This window comes from Panthera pardus, unplaced genomic scaffold, assembly GCF_024362965.1.
Source record: "Panthera pardus isolate Hobbes unplaced genomic scaffold, ASM2436296v1 HiC_scaffold_18, whole genome shotgun sequence".
Taxonomy (NCBI): Eukaryota; Metazoa; Chordata; class Mammalia; order Carnivora; family Felidae; genus Panthera; species Panthera pardus.
In genome coordinates this window covers 17,896,695-17,908,365 of record NW_026526743.1, presented here as the reverse complement: position 1 = coordinate 17,908,365, position 11,671 = coordinate 17,896,695, and positions in this window count along the sequence as shown.

Below are 11,671 nucleotides of genomic sequence, written 5' to 3'. Positions count from 1 at the left end.
ATTGGTGCCTGTGCTCCTGGTGAGGTATATACTGTTAATCGCTGCTGTGTTTGGGGATCTCTAAAACCACCTCAGGTTCAGTTATTGGCTAGAAGGATCCGCAGAACTCAGAAGAGATGTTTTACTCACCGTTATGGTTTATTACAGTGAAAGGAGATAGATTAAAAATAGCAAAGGCAAGGAGCCCCTGGGTGGCTCGGTTGGTTGAGCGTCTGACTCTTGATTTCAGTTCAGGTCACGATCTCACGGTGGTGGGATTGGGCCCTGTATCGGGCTCCTCGCTGAGCACGGAGCCTTCTTGAGATTTTTTTTCATCTCTCTCTGCCCCTCTCTCCTGCTCTCTCTCTCTCTAAAATTAAAAAAAAAAAAGTGTGTTTAACTGAAAAATTAAAAAAATAACAAAGGGAAGAGGCCCGTGGGGTCTCTTGTGCCCCAGGCACAATCTTCTAGATCTCTCCCAGTGCCACCGAGCAGCTTTCAAGGCTCCCGGCCACAATGCGTGACAACATGCCTGGAGTACTGCATCCAGGGACTCTCACATGAGCCCCTAATCCATGGGTGTTAAAAGCAGAGGCTCAGAGAGGTGGAGATACCTGCTTGAAATCACACAGCCAGTTGATGGCCAAGTGTGGGCTTAATGACCTTGTCCCCCAGACCTCAGGCCTCAAGATTTTTTTAAGTTTATTTTTTTATTGAGAGAGAACACGTGTGTGTATGTACAAGTGGGAGAGCGGCAGAGAGAGAGAGAGAGAGAGGGAGAGAATTCCAAACAGGCTCCATGCTGACAGCCCCAGTGCAGGGCTCGATCTCACCAACTGTGAGACCCAAGGCCTCAAGATTTTAACCACTTCTTTGTGTAGTCTGTTTTCAGGACTCAATTCACAGAACACGTGACTGGAATTAGATTATAAATCCAGCAAAGCTTGAGCTAAAAAAGTCTTTGTTTTCTTTAATGTTTTCTTTATTTTTCAGAGAGAGAGACAGAGAGAGAGAGAGAGAGAGAGAGCACGAGTGGGGGAGCAGCAGAGAGAGAGGGAGACACAGAATCTGAAGCTGCCTCCAGGCTTCAAACTGTCAGCACAGAGCCCGATGCAGGGCTCGTACTCACGAACTGCGAGATCATGACTTGAGCCAAAGTCGGATGCTTAACAGACTGAGCCACCCAGGCACCCCTAAACTGTTTTTTTTTTATTCCATGAACAGTTCATATTTAAAAATTAAAACAATCCAAAAGGGGGCAGAGTGAAAAATTAATATTTCTCCAGCTCCTGAATTTTAGCCCCTCAATTTCTTCCTTCTAAGGCAATGGGGTATCTTTGCAAAGACAGAATATACTACGCATAGAAGTGCACCTATAGGGGCGCCTGGGTGGCGCAGTCGGTTAAGCGTCCGACTTCAGCCAGGTCACGATCTCGCGGTCCATGAGTTCGAGCCCCGCGTCAGGCTCTGGGCTGATGGCTCGGAGCCTGGAGCCTGCTTCCGATTCTGTGTCTCCCTCTCTCTCTGCCCCTCCCCCGTTCATGCTCTGTCTCTCTCTGTCCCAAAAATAAATTAAAAACGTTGAAAAAAAATTAAAAAAAAAAGTGCACCTATATATCTCCTTTATTTATTACAAAATAAAAAAAATACTACTTATTCCTTTGTACTTTGATTTTTTTTTTACTTAGCAATGTATTTTGAAAGATCATTCCCATCTCAGCGTGCATAGCTCTATCTCAAATTTGAAAGGTTCTGTGTTGTTTCTTCTTTTAATCTTTGATAGAATCCACCAGTAAGGCTATTTGGGCCAATTGTTTTCTTTATGAGAAGGTTTTCAATAACGAATTCAATTTTTTAAATAAATATAGGACTCTTCTTATTTTCTATTTCACAAGCTTTCATACCTTGCGTTTTTCAAAGAATACTCACTTCATCTAAATTGTCAAATCTAACTGCAGAATTTGTAGAGACAACCTCTCTTTCATTCTTGATATTGGTAATTTCTGTTCTTTTTTTTTCTTGATCAGTCTAACTAGGGATTTTATCAATCTTGTTAATCTTTTCAAACAACCAACTTTGGCTTTGTTAATATTCTCTGTGGTTTGCTGATCTGTCTTATTTTTAACATTTGCAGAATGTTCAATTGTATGGGCTCTCATTATTGATGGCTTCATTTTTCCTGACACTTAACATGAAAAAATTGCAGATACGGTTTCCAGAATGGCCACAGACCACCTATACACCTTCCACCTAGATCCAATAACCTTGCCATATTTGCTTTTTCTCTCCTCTTCCCCTATCTCTTAATGTAAACGTGTCCCCCATACCATTTGAAAGTAAGTTATAGGGGCGCCTGGGTGGCTCAGTGAGTTGAGCACTCCACTCTTGATTTTGGCTCAGGTCATGATCCCAGGGTGATCGACCCCTACATCAGGCTCCACACTGAGCACAGAGCCTGCTTAAGATTCTCTCTTCCTCTGATCCTCTCCCCCCATCATCTCTCTCCAAGATTAAAAAAAAAAAAAGTTATAGACCTTGTAACATCTCAGCATGCACGTCTTAAGAATAAAGAATAAGAATATTCTCCTACATGCCCACGTCACCATTCTCACATCTAAGAAAATATCAATAATTCTTTAGTGTCTAATATTGCACTCATGTTCAGATTTCCCCAATTGTCTCCAAAATGGCTCTCATAGATGTTACTATTATTTTTAAACCAGAATCAATCCAGGTTCATGCTTTGCATTTGGTTCTTTTGTCTCTTTAGCGTTTGAGGTATATTTGTGGTATAGTCCTCACGATTTTTTAAAAAAGCCTTCCAAAAAAGCCCACGCCAGGTGTCTTGTAGAATGCCCCTCATGTTGTATTTGTCTGATTGTACTCTTGTGATGTCATCTAATATGTTCCTTTATCCTATGTATTTACTGTAAATCCAGTGTTCTGGTCAAGAGCCATAATTTATTAGTCCAGTCTCCTACCAGTGACAATTTAGATTGACTCTGGAGTCCCCGATTCTGGTCTCTTAACCATCATGTTATTAGGCCTTCCAGGCTCCTCAAGAGCTCTGCCAGAGCAGCCTCAAGGGTAGGAGACAAGCTGAGGGTCTAGGTTCAAAGCCTTCCTACACCTGCGCATTGGGAGATTAAGAGGACTAGAGTTTAGGGAGGTGTAGAGAGAGGAGAGAAGCCAGGAGCAAAATTGTATTTTGGGAATAGATTGTGAGGAACCTTAAATATTTGTTATAAAGAGCCGATTTTACCTTGAGCACACTAGGGAGCCATGGAAGATTCTAGCTGGGGAAGAGAAACTCAGATTTAGGCTTTAAGAAGATCCCCCTAGATACACATGTGCTGTTTCGAAGGGGCACATGCACCCCAATGTTTATAGCAGCACTATCAACAATAGCCAAAGTATGGAAAGAGCCCAAATGTCCATCGATGGATGAATGCATAAAGAAGATGTGGTGTGTGTATATACAATGGAGTATTACTTGGCAATCAGAAAGAATGAAATCTTGCCTTTTGCAACTACATGGATGGAACTAGAGGGTATTATGCTAAGTGAAATTAGTCAGTCAGAGAAAGACAAATATCATATGACTTCACTCATATGAGGACTTTAAGATACATAACACATGAAAATAAGAGAAGGGAAGCAAAAATAATATAAAAATAGGGAGGGGGACAAAACAGAAGAGACTCTTAAATATAGAGAACAAACAGAGGGTTGCTGGAGGGGTTGTGGGAGGGGGGATGGGCTAAATGGGTAAGGGGCATTAAGGAATCTACTCCTGAAATCATTGTTGCACTATATGTTAACTTGGATGTAAATTTAAAAATAAATTATTTAAAAACAAAAAAAAAGGAGATCCCTCTGGCTGCCCAGTGGAGAGTAGATAAGAGAGGGGGTCTAAGGATAGAAGCCATGGAGGAGGCTGAAGCAGGAACAGGAGCTTAATAATGAGGAAGGAACAGAGTGGAGGAGGAGAAGGGGAGAGATACACAGGAGACTGCATGGATGGGTAATGGGACATCCCCTCAAATCTTCATGGAAACCCCAGTCCCAAGGGTGACAGGCACAAAGACTTTGATCAGGTGTGGCATCTGAGGAACACTGTCCCCTCACTCTGATCCCCAAAAACTTTTCCATAAGAATCCCAGATTCCAGGAATCAAGCCCAGAGACTCTAGCCAAGTGGGGAGATCAGAGATACTGGCTCTGACTCCCTTCCCAGATTTCCCCTTGCCATCTTTAAACTACTCCTTTCTCCTTCCATGATAGGAGGAAGGAATAGTTTAGTTTTTTGTTTTGTTTTGTTTCCCAGTGAACTGCAGTCTCCAGACACAGGCAACACAACTTAGGTGCTGAATAGCTATTGAATGAATGCATGAAAAAGCTCAGATATGTCTCATCCCCCTGGCGCCTTCAGACCAATGAGTGTTCCACTCCCTGGACCAGCCTTAATGTATGAATCATCCTGGGGGGTTCCCATCTCAGGAATGCCCCTCCCTTGCTCCCCATGGTTCTGAAGAGAAAGAAAAAACTTCGGATGGACTTCAAGGCCATCACCAGTGTCTCAACATTGACTACACACTGAGATCACCTGAGGAGATTATTTTAATTTTATTATTTTAATTATCATACAATAAAAATAACTTTCCCCCCCTTTGGTGTACAGTTCAATGAATTTTAACACACGTATAAATCCATTTCATCCACCTCCCCATTGTAGTCAGGGCAAGGACAGTTGCACCATTCCAAAACACTCCTTTTGCAGCCACACCCTCTCCCCACCCATAACTCCCCATGACCGCTGATCTCTTTTCCATCACCGTAGTTTTGTATTGTTGAGAATGTCAAATATATGCAACCGTACAGTATGAGCTCTTTGAGACAGGCTTATTACACTTAGCATGATGTCTCTGAGATCATGTAAATTGTTGCATTTATCAATAATTCTACTCCTTTTGACTACTGAGTAGTATTCTGTTGTGTGGATACACCTAAGCTTGTTTATCCATTAACCTGTTCTTTCCAGCATCCAGTGAGCTTTTAAAAATTCTGACATTTGGGCCCCCAACCTCACAGAGTCTGATGTAATTTTCTCTTTTAGGCATTAGGAATGTCACCAGCTCCCCTGGTGAGTAAATGTTCACCCCAGCTGAGGACCCTGGCCCCCAAAGTCTAGCCCCTTCACTTCTCTCACTTAGTTCTTACGTCTCCCCCACTCCCACCCTCTTTTACTCCTTTCTGTCCCTTGAACACACCAGGTTTCATCCAGTTCAGGGCCTTTGCACTTGTTGTTCCTTTTCCCTGAAAACGCTTTCCTTTCTTATTTGCCTAATTAACTCCCACATGCCCTCAGTTCTCAGGATTTAAGACACACCTTCCACGAGTCCTGCCCTGAGCAGCTCTTGCTGAGAGGGGAAGTTTAACCATTCCACCCTTTACTTGTAGTTCCTGACACGTTCATTCTTATTTGAGCAAATACTTAGTTAATATGACACCTAGACTGTGAGTGTCATGAGGGCAGGGACCACATTTTTTTATGTCATTAATTTATCCCCAGTGATTAGCCCAGGACTTAATTTTTGTGGCACAAATGAATGATTTAATGGATTTATTTGGCATTTGTTGGATACAGGACTTAGAGTTTCCTTCCTGCTGAAGTACGAATAAATTGCCCTCTTCTTGAGTCGCTGTGATCTTGCAAGAAGTAAAACAGTCCCCAAGAATCACCTCCTCAAAAAAATCATGACCTGGAAGGGGATAGAGCAGGGGACAGTTGAGACAGGTAGAGCTGCCCTGAGAGTGCTGAGGACAGCATTGATATTGAGATGCTAAGTCTTGGGCTATCAGAGAGGTGGGGCATCTGGACTTGATACTCTCAAGTTCAGCCAAGACCCTGAGAGGACCTGAGATAGACCCAGGTTAATTGTGCCCCTCTGGAGGAAGGGCTTGGAGGAAGCCCTCTGGAGGAAGGCTTCCCCATTTTAAGTTTGTAGGACTCCTGGTAACTAAGATCAAGTAATAAGTTCACATTCAAAGATCACCAAGCACACAAGAAAAAAAGCCACCATGAGTGAGAGTCAACAGAAGCAATTCTCCAGTTATCTATCGCAGCAAAATAAACTACCCCTAAACTTAGTGGCTTAAAACAACAGCAGTAATTTATTTTGCTTACAGATTGGCAATTTGGGCAGGGCTCAGCTTGGCCAGCTTGTTTCTGTTCCATGCAGTATGAGCAGGGACAGCTCAACTTGAGGCTGGAAGATGCACTTTCCAGATGTTGTACTCACATATATGACAAGTTGGTGCTGGCTGTTGGCTAGAAGCTGAGTCAAGGCAGTGGGCTGGGAGGCTCAGTTCCTCTCTGTAAAATGCTTGGGCTTCTTTACAGCATGGTGGTCAAGTTCTTAGAGTGAGCATCCTAAGGGAATGAAGAAGAAGTTGTGTTGCCTCTTATGACCTAGTCTTGGAAGTCACACAGTGTCATTTCTGCCACAGTCATAAACCTACCCAGATCAAGGTGTGGAGGGAGGGGGGCACAGATTTTATCTTTCAGTGGATAGTGTCAAGTCACATTGTAAGAAAAGCAAATCTTGTGGCCATCTTTGAAAAATACAATCTGCCACAACAACAACAAAAGATTCTGACCTACCCAAAGGACAAATCTAAGACTGGGGTAAAGTTAGGTTGAAAATAACAGGCTGGGAGGGGGAGAACCTAGGTGGGGAATCTTGGGTGCTTGGCAGAACAGACAGAACACAGTGGTTTGCTCAATAGTAGCCATGGAAGATTCTTGAATGAAGTTCCAGATGGTCCTGTGGGTGGTCACCCATTTTGTGGTGAGAGGGAAAGGGGATTTAATATTAGCAAAGAGAAATAGTTCTAAGTGGGAGAACAGCTTTGGGGTCAGAGTCCTTTCATTAGTTCTGATTGGGTTCCCTGATGACCTCTAAGCCAATCACTGGGGTTGGAGTGTTAAATACTTTGGCCAAATCCGAGTGGCCATTTGCAGGAGCACCAGGTAGAGGTCTACATCCATCCAATGCACAAAGCCTACCTAAAGTGAAGAAATAGGCATTGCTGCTTCCAAAGAGTCAGCATGGAAAAGGGTGAATGGACACTAGATGACAAAACAATTGGGCTCATGAGTGGTAACGGTTCCAGGAGAAAACCCACAAAAAGAACTTAGAATAGGGATTGGCATGTGCAGACGGCTCATGAATGCTGTTTGCTGTTATTTCAACTATTTACTGGCTTCCTACCATTCATAGGATAAAGTACAAACACCATAAGAAGACCGTCGTGATTTATCCTGGTCCATCTCAACTAGCCTCAATTCCTACCACTCCTGCCTTGACAATTCTCCAGCAATAATTTTAGGAAAATCTCTCTCTACCCCGTACTCCTGAGATTGTCTGTGTCTCAATGCCCTTGCACACCTACTCAGCCTTAAATATTGGGGCTCGGCGACCACTTAACATCAGAGGACGCTCCCATCACCACCACCAAGTTTTTATCTCCAGCACAGACCAAAATATACAAACCACTTTAGAATCCTAGTCTAGATTTGTTCTTCTCCAACGGGGCGGTACCGCCCCCTGGTGGAAGTTTTGGAAATTTGCGCAAATGTTTTTGGTTGCCACCTTGTTTGGAGGGCGCTACAGACTTTTACAGGTCAGGAACCAAGAATGCTAGACCCTGCGTCCGCACCCTAAACAAGTTGAAACCTTCTTTAAAGGAGTTAAAAAAAAGTTTATTAATTATCTGAAGTTATTAAGACAACATATATACAAATGCATAAAAATTTTCGGTACTGTTTGAAATATACTGACTTTTTTCTGAAATAAAATTCTAAATTAAGTAGAGTGAAAATGATAATTTTTTGTTGTTCAGAATGGCTGCAAAGATTGTTCACCATACAGGAAAATTGCAAGTCCAACCATAATGCCACTTAAGAGATATAATGTAAAATTTTAACAGTGTAAAACACACGTGAAGAAATGTGTCCGTATCACTAGTGTTCAGTATGATAAATTTTCAGAAAGTGACAACATCTGTGTAACTAGCACGCTGGTCAAAGAACATTATCGTCTCTCTGGAAGCCCTCCTTGTGTCACATTCCAATCACTATTTCCGTCTCTCCCAAAGACGACCACTCTTGATTTCTAATGCTACAAATTGTTTTTGCCTGCTTTTAACTTTAAGCAGATGAAATATAATGTGTTCTCTTTTGGGTCTGACTTCTCTGATTCAATACTATGTTTTTGAGATATGTCCACGTTGTTGAGTCAGTAGTTCATTTATATTCATTGTCATAGTATCCGTTGGATGAACATACAACTGAGTTATCTGTTCTCCCTGATGGACCCTTGGGTTGTCTCCGGATTCTGGTACCAATGAACATTCTAGTTTATGCCTTTTTTGTTCACAGATATAAGCATCTCTATTGGGTATATACCTAGGAGTATACTTATATGTTAGTAGGGTATGTGTATGTTAAGAATTAGTAGAGGGGTGCCTGGCTGGCTGAGTCAGTTAAGCATCTAACTTCTCCTCAAGTCATGATCTCACAGTTTGTGAGTTCCAGCCCTGTGACAGGCTCTGTGCTGACAGCTCGGAGCCTGGAGCCTGCTTCAGATTCTGTGTTTCCTTCTCTCTCTGCCACTCTCCTATTCGCACTCTGTCTCTGTCTCTCTCAAAAATGAATAAACATTTTAAAACTTTTTAATAAAAAAAAAAGAATTAGTAGATAAAGCCAAACAAAGTGGTTGTATGAACGTATGCTCCCATGAGCACACAGTTATACCTGAGCACTTTTGTTTTGTCCTGTTTTTCTTTTTTCTTCTGGACCCCAGGGACACCGAATGGATTAACCATTATCTTCGGTTTATGATGTGTTCTTGTCCATGCAAAGCCCCTTCTTTGATGGTGAGAAATCTAGCTGTCATTAATATATTTATTCCTTTGATCAATCCCTCCGTATTTCACTGATGTCCCATTGTTGCTGCTACCCTTGTCCTCCGTACCAGCCCTTTCCACTATGCTAGGGCTCTAACAGCCCACTCTGGGCAACCCTCCTGTGCATACCCCTCCCAGTCTGCTTAGGCTCTGACCCCTAACCCCCAGGGCTGTCATGGCTCTCCATATCCCCCCCAAACACGTACACATTCTTACAGTTTCCAAGCTTGCTTTAGCCTCACAAAGCACCTTTAGGACTGAAAGCTCTTTATTTTTACTTCTTGTTTTTCACAGTTCTTTTCATTCATAACTTCGATGACTTCTTTGTAATAAGATTCGTATATTTTGTTAGTTTCAAAGAACATCGTGTTGGCTTTTTAAAAAAGAATCTCTATTTTACATTTTTCATTAACTTTATTTTAATTTTCTTAAAAGTAGAGAAATTTTCTATTTTCTTTGGGTTTATTCTATGGTTAATTTTCTAGTTTTTTCTTCTTTTTAAACATCTTCCAACATTTCATTATTATTATTATTATATTAAATTTTAGTGAGTTTTTAATTTTAATTCCAGTATAGTTAACATACAATGTTGGGGCGCCTGTGTAGCTTAGTCAGTTAAGCATCTGACTCTTGATTTCAGCTCAGGTCATGATCTCAGGGTTTGTGGGTTCGAGCCCCATGTTGGGCTCCACACTGACAGTGAGGAGCCTGCTTAGGATTTTCTCTCTCTCTCTCCCTCTCTCTTCCCCTCCCTCACTTGCGCATGGTCTCTTCTCTCAAAATAAATAAACTTAAAAAAATATATATATATATACACATGTATATACACATGTGTATATATATATATATATGTATATATATATATATATACACACAATGTTATATTAGTTTCAGGAGTATGATATAGCGATTTAATAGTTCTATGCATTACTCAGTGCTCATCATGATAAGTGTACTCTTTAATCCTCTTCATGTATTTCACCCATATCCTCACACCTCCCCTTTGGTAACCATTGATTTGTTCTCTATAGTTAAGAATCTTAGTTTGTCTCTCTTTTTTCTTTTGTTCATTTGTTTTGTTTCCTAAATTCCACATATAAGTGAAATCATATGATATTTGTCTTTCTCTGACTTATTTCATTTAGCAATATACTCTCTAGCTCCATCTGTGTTGTTGCAAAAAGCAAGATTTCATTCTTTTTTATGTCTGGATAACATTCCGTTGTGTATATATACCACATATCTTTTTTAATGTTTATTTATTTTTGAGAGAGAGAGTGAGAGAGAGATAGGCCACAAGCAGGGGAGGGGCAGAGAGAAAGGGAGACACAGAATCTGAAGCAGGCTCCAGGCTCTGAGCTATCAGCATGGAGCCGGACGTGGGGCTTGAACCCATGAACTGTGAGATCATGTCTTGAGCCAAAATCAGATATCCAACCAACTGAGACACTCAGGCACCCCTATACCACATCTTCTTTATCCGTTCGTCTATTGATAGACATTTGGACTGCTTCCATAATTTGGCTATTCTAAATAATGCTGCAATAAACATAGGGTGCATATATCCCTTTGAAGTAGTGTTTTTGCATTTAAGGGGTAAATACCCAGCAGTAAAATTACTGGATTGTAAGATATTTCTATTTAAAAATTTTAAGGAACATCCGTGCTCTTTTCCACAGTGGCTGCACCAGTATGCATTCCCACCAACAGTGCAAGAAGGTTCCTTTTCTCCACATCCTCACCAACACTTATTGTTTCTGTGTTTTTTATTTTAGCCATTCTGACAGGTGTGAGATGATATCTCATTGTAGTTTTGATTTACATTTCCCTGATAATGAGTGACGTTGACCATCTTTTCATGTGTCTGTTGGCCATCTGTATGTCTTCTTTGGTGAAATGTCATTTTCTAGTTTCTTAAGTAGTCACTTAGTTCATGACTCTGGAGCTTTCTTCCTTTCTAGTGTAAGTATTAAAGGGTATAAATTTCCTTCAAAGAACTTCTTTTGATGTACTCAACAGATTTTGATAGGTGGTATCTTCATTTTTCATCCAGTTCTAGGTATTATTTATTCCCCCTATGATTTCTTTTTCTTAACCCAACTTGGGCCAATAGGATTTGGCTTCTCTGAGATTTGGAATAAGGGTACTACATTTCAGAGTCAAGCATTTGTGTGGTGTTAGGCTTCATGGTGCTTTAGAGCTGGAGCAGCCAATGTCTCAAAATACAATCATTATAGACAAGGAGGGAAGCTAAATATCTACAAGGAGAGAATGGAGGGATGCAGACAAAAGATGAATGGACCAATGAAAGATTAAAAGAACCAGATAGATTTATACAACTCATGAGACCCAGATGTGCTTCCTGGTTTTTTTTTTTTTTTTTTTTTTTTTGCTTCTGTGACATTGTCTTGCACCTTTACAATATATTTTTCCATTTTTAGCATAATTTCAGATATATGGAAAATTTCTAAGAATAGTACCAAGAATCCCAATACACTTCACTCACACTCTCCAACAGTCAACATTTTACCACACTTGTTTTATTCTTTTCTATCTCTGTGTATAGATACTTCTTCCCCCTCAGCTGTTTGAGAGTAAACTAAAGAGACAATGCCCTTTCACCCTAAATGCATAAGTTTACATTTCCTAAGACTAAGACATTCTCTTACACAACAATAGCATAATAGAATTAACACTGATATATTATTATCTAATCTACAATC